We start from the raw sequence: 6176 nt of genomic DNA, 5'->3' as shown, positions 1-6176 counted from the left end.
GTGTGATTATTGCCAATGAGTGACTTTTTTTCTCTCCTTTTTAAATGTTTCAATTAAAATATCGCTCCATTTAGAGATCTGCTTTCAGATCAGCAGTTTCTATTTCATTGTTGATTAGAAATAAATATCAATTGAGAAATAGCGACTTTGTGTATTTTATTGAGCTTTAAGTGATTTTCTTATTATTGTTATTAATTGTTCTTACATTCACAAACTTGAACTATTTCAAGATTCCCAATAAACTAGTCAAATGTTTGGTCTCCTGATTACAGTATAGCTCCATACAGAGAATTGCATTGAAACTTTTGTAGCTGTTGGCGTAGTAATAAGACATCAGAACTGTAACCATTTAAAATGTTCTTTATTTGATATTTCCAGGGCATTTACAACTAATATTACTGACATTTTGCTCCACAACTTTTTTTTAATTGCAGCCATGGAGCAAAACCTATAAGTTCAGTGTAATTAAACACATTCTCTGCAGATTTTTCATGCATCTTCACCTCGTCTTCCAATGCAGTGCAGTTATCTTGTTTCTTGCTGATTTGTAGTCTCTGTAGTGTTTTCAGAGCTTATGGGTTCAGCCCACAGAGGAAAACAGGGAGTCTGGAGACTGGCAGTTTTGAGCCATTTCCTGCATGTCAACCTATCTGAACCAAAAGAAAATTGAGCCTCCCGTCAAGAGTGTAGCCCGTTTACAGTTCAAACTCTTTAACATATTCAACAATACAATAAACTTCCATAGAAGTGCTTGTAGTGTACATCAAGCAGAACATGGTTCAGTGCAAATGCTTTGGTTTATCTGTGTCAGTCCTTGCTGCAAGAGTGATGAAACCACAACTGTCTGCTGTCTGTTTTTGAATAGTATTTTTTGGTTTGCAAGACAATCGCTTGCGCTGGAAATAGCTGTGCTGGTTCTATCATCATGCCTAAGGAATTAACAGTAATCAATTCTGTTAATGAGGCTATTATTAACAGATAATTATGTAACACGCCTACAGGCAGATGTACTGGGCTCATGGCATCCAGAGCAGCACGTCCATAAAGTTCTGCCTGCTTGGCCCTACATTGGGCTAGAAAAACAAATATTACATCAACGTGATCTAATATCTCATTACATTGACTAAATTAGACATTAAAATTCGACTTCCCAATAACTGCTTTGAAAACTGCGTTCTACAGTACAGGCTCTTTTTGAATGTACAGATTCAAGAATGAATTAGTATTAGTACATACTATTAGTCTCTTTACTCTGTGCACACTTTTCTCTCACGTTTATCTGTGCTATAGTGTTACATTGACTCATAATTTCTTCAATGTATGTTGTAGATCATTTCAGTTATGAAAGGCTGATTATTCTGACATGGTGAGAAAAAAATGAGCATCTTTCCCTTAAGCATACTTTAGATATTTCATGCTAATTGTATTTGCTAAATAGTCTCATACTTTGTATGTGTGCTTGGCTGTTCTGCAAAGGGGAATGTAACTTAATAGTCTTCTAGAATAACAGCAATAATGAAGTGACAGCAGCAGCACCCAAACACATGAGAAAGTCATCTGGATTGAAGCTGACGGTCCTGGCATCACCCTTCTCAACACCTGGAAAGTTAGTCCAGTTACGCTTTACTGCTCTCTGGACTGTTCTCATGCATTTTGGATGTGACATAATCCAATTTAGAAATTCTTCACATAATGCATTGTTTGTTAAACTAGTCTAGTGGTGTAATGAGTGGACCACCTGACAGCTGTGAAGCAATGTCAAGCACACAGCCAAAACCACATGATCTGCTCCTCCTCCTCCCAATCTCTCTCTTTCTCGCCCTCTATAAATGGTAGAATGAAAGCTGTTTAGATTAAGCAGTTGGTCTAAATTTACTGCCAAATCTTTACTGTTTTCTGCTCTTCATCAATGGAGAATAAGCCAGGCCTGAAATGTGAGGAGACCACCCTACAACTCTGCTGAACCACAAGCCCAAGTCAGGCTACAGAAGACATCCAGAACTCGCCTGTAGAATGTGTTCAACTGTCTGTAATCAATTCTCTTTAAAAAGTTTGATAAACAAATAAAAATGGTTACCTTTATTGCTGTTCAATTTTTTCTCAAAGGTCCTGAGGGGAGAAAAAAAATCATATTTAATATTGAAATAACCCATATCTGACAGAGTTTAGAAATATAATTTAATATGCATTCATCTATTAATAGCCTATACTTTAGTTTTACCAAATGTTTAACACAATTATTACATATCCATTATCTTCGGCAGTTCTGTGATCTGAAGTTGCAGACTGACTGTCCAATATTAATTCCAGTAAAATAACATGCTATCATTGCCATTATAAAATTGTGTTTTATTAAATATATCAGATTTAATATACAAATGACACAACGTCGATTGTTTCCATCCAAAATTTGACCGATAAAAGCACATGGTGGCTTTAAAAATTTGGCGAGAAATCTTTAAAATGTTGGTAAAATACAAAATAATGAAGGATATCAAAACCAGTCAGGCTGATCCACAGAGCCATACATTTGGAGGATGGAGTTCATCTTCAGATAGGTGAGTAGATGTTAGCTGAAATAGCTTTTTTTTTCCTTCGTGTATAAAAGTTCATGCACTGCGTGATAGTATTTTGAAGTGTTTTGTTGGTTTTCAGAAGAAAAAAAATCAGTATATATATATATATTATGCGTCATGATCATCAAGATTAGGTAGGCTACATGAGCATATCAGTAAAACTGCAGTGATTTATTATGTTTATTGATTCGGTTTATATGAATTTTCATTTCTTCCTCGAAAAAAAAAAATCCATCCTGTTTTAATATTTATTTTAATATTTTGTCTGAGATACTTTACCCTGTAGTTCCTTTTTACATGCAGTAGACGTAGGAAATGTGCTACTATATTCCTGCAACATAGATGAAAACAATGCAGCTTATATAATCTTTTGTATATATTATATGTGTATATTATATTTATGTGTGTGTGTGTATATAGAGAGAGTGCTGTTCTTTTTTTCTTCTAAAGTAACTTGTGACCATTTTTCCATTCTTACAATTTTACTTAATATGAATTACATCTTGTTTTGCTTTGAAATAGGTTTTAAGCACCATAACAAATTATAAAGAAAAATAAGTAAGTGATAAGTTTGTCTTTTTGCACCAGTGATTTGGTAACCACAACTGTTAACCAGCTAGTATTGATCACTAGTGGGACTATTGTTGAGATTTTTGAATTGCAGACTAAACAGTAATGAGATATTTAGTAATACCCCACTTGGTTGCTGCTTTCATGCTCCCACAGCCGAACATCACAAAAGACTTATGTTGAACACGCAATCGGATACCCGCCTCCCTCTTTTAGTGTCTCTTTAGTGTCTCTCCAAGGTGAGACACAGCTTCAGCTATAATCCTGGAATCATCTTTTCTTTAACTTTGATATCATTCTCATAACTGACTTTGACATAACTGACTGATTTAGTTATCAAGAAAACACGAGCACCGACACTCCCTCAGTATTTCAGCCTGCTTCTGTTCCTCCCTCTCTCTCATTCACAAAAATTGTACCCTGAGCTTGTTTCCCCTCTTTTTCTGAAAGGAGAAGGCTGTGACTAAAGTTAGTTAACTTCTTCTGAGCCAATGAGCTGACAGCTGTGTTTCCAAGATCGTCCAATGAGACTGAGTGAGAGGTTGGAGGTGGATGTTGCTTAGCAACTGCAGGTAAAACGGGATCACGTTGAAGTCATTGTCTTATCAGAGGCCCCCAAGAGACTTCACATGCCTTGTTTTATGATATAAACGGTTACAACAAAAAAAGATGCACATGTAAAGTGCATCAAAAAATAAAAAAGCCCTAAAGTTTGACTTTGATAGGATTGAAAAGGAACATTTTTGCTTTTGTAGAGTTGATAAAGAAATCCTTTAGTAGTTATGGGGAACTCAAGTTTATGACAACCTCTTCAATTTTAGGGGTTTCAAATTCCTCTCTTCTGATTTTTTTTTTTTTTTTTTTTTTTTGCATGAATATAGCCATGCATTAAGTTGGACTTCTGAGTGTGGAGTGGCCACGACAGAGTGACAGACGAGAAAACTGAGTCTCGGCAAGGAAAAAGGATAGAGTTTTGGGTGGGCGTTCTCCAGAATTTAAAACCAGATTGCTCCTCGCTGTTTTTATGACAGGTGAGCGGTGTAACACAGGCTAACACGCCCCCGCCGCAGTGTAAACAAACGCACGCAGTACCTCCTACGAAGCAAAGTAGCCTCTCTCCCCCGCCAGCCAGCTCACATCACAGATGCCATGCTTTGGTACCCGGCTAATTACAGACTTGAGCACCACTGTACTCCTAACACGTGAGAGAGAAAGTAGAGTTTGCCAGCGAACACTTTAGAGATGATGCAGCCTTGATAACTTCCTGAACAATCCTGTGGTCGTGCGTATCACTACATCTGACCTGGAGTTATATCGCACAGATTTATGTGTGGGTGTGCAGTGTCATAACACATCATATTGACTAAATGTGTGGCTTACTAACAGATGAAAAACACATTTGATGCAAGATTAATAGTAGTTTGCGAAATGGTTTAGCGTGGCTCATCTTATTTGCGTCTGTTATCCTCCTCATCATTTATCCCTTTTCGTACATTATCTTTTAATCTAATCCTAAAATTCGAATCTTCTTTGATGTTTGTCTTTTTGAGAGAAAAAGCAATAATGTAAAAGGCCTCATCAGAAGATACAGCGGTGCAGGGGCAGGATTGCCTCGAGAGGATCACACAGTGTTTTAGAATTAAAAAGACAAATAGGTTGAAGCGAAAAGCTGAGGGTGAGAGCAACAGGAAGAAAAGAAATAGCAGGACGGTAATAGTCGAATGCCTGAAAGGATGAAGATAATGAATAAGTGTGATTTGATTAGCAGGAACACCTGAGACTAGACCCGAAATAGACGCTGACTCAATGATGGCCTCAACAGGAGTTGCAGAAAATGCCCCTATAGCCACAAGTCTTTAGAGAACAAGTAAGAATAGAGGCTGAGAAGAAACAAATAAGGGAAGATGACACCACAGAGGCGTACTTGAGACATATGACTGATTTGATAAAGATATCGAGTTATGATTATTCTTTTTTTTTAAATCAGCTTTGATTACACTAACAATGTAAGATCCATATGTGATTGCCAGAAACAACTGATGTATATAATCGATGCTAAAAGAGCACATTAAACATGCCACACACATATAATATTTACAGTGAGTATTCAGATGAAATAAATTAAGTGAAACATTTCTATCCTGTTCAATCACTATTATTTAATCATTTTAAAGAGGCAGTACTGCTCTAAAACTAAGCATACAGAAACTGTATTAGGTTAAAGGTCGTCAAAATAAATGTTGGCCTTTGTCTGCATGTAGCTCCTGCAGGGAGGGATTGATTATTATGCAAACCACGGGCAGGTGTGCCTGTAACAATTCCCATGATGCATTATCTTTAGAAACGGGGTGAGTAATTATGAAATTGTTGCAAAAAAGACAATGGCTTTCTATATAAAGACAATCTATGACTAGAGCTGGATGCCAATGAAGTATGCCGTTCAGATTAATAATCTTACAAATTTTTAACCATAATAATCTCTGTTCACATGTGTACAATGTGTATCTGAATTTATGTGGCAAGTACATGAATGAACATTTTTACTGCTCAAGAGCTGTTCTTTAATAACATTAAAGAAGATTTGATGGAGTTCTTAGTTATGTTTTAATTATGAAACATTTCTACTAAAATCCCTTAGAAGAAATAAAAACAAATGAGGCAGTTGTTGGCATTCAAAAAGAATAAATATAAAAAAAAAAAAAAAATATTCATTTTTACAAAATTGTGCATAACAGCCCACATAGTTTGTTCATGGAAACATTTGATATGAAATATTTGATTTGACATCTGGCAGAAAAAATGGCCAAATCTGAGCCCTTTGTTGAAACTCCGATCACTGTTTATGCTTTATTTCTTCTCATTGCTCTCTTGGAGAAACAATTGAGACATTAACATCTCATATCTAATTTTTCTTTCTCGCAGGGATGAGGGGCATCTATTATCGCAAAGTTGGCGACTGTCATATGAAGGATTATGAAACAGGAGTGTTTCTGCACACTAATTCCCAGCTTTCTGAGTGGAAAATATTCA

This window comes from Carassius gibelio, chromosome B7, assembly GCF_023724105.1.
Source record: "Carassius gibelio isolate Cgi1373 ecotype wild population from Czech Republic chromosome B7, carGib1.2-hapl.c, whole genome shotgun sequence".
NCBI lineage: Eukaryota > Metazoa > Chordata > Actinopteri > Cypriniformes > Cyprinidae > Carassius > Carassius gibelio.
The sequence above is the reverse complement of the archived record's forward strand: the minus strand, read 5'-3'. Positions refer to the sequence as shown.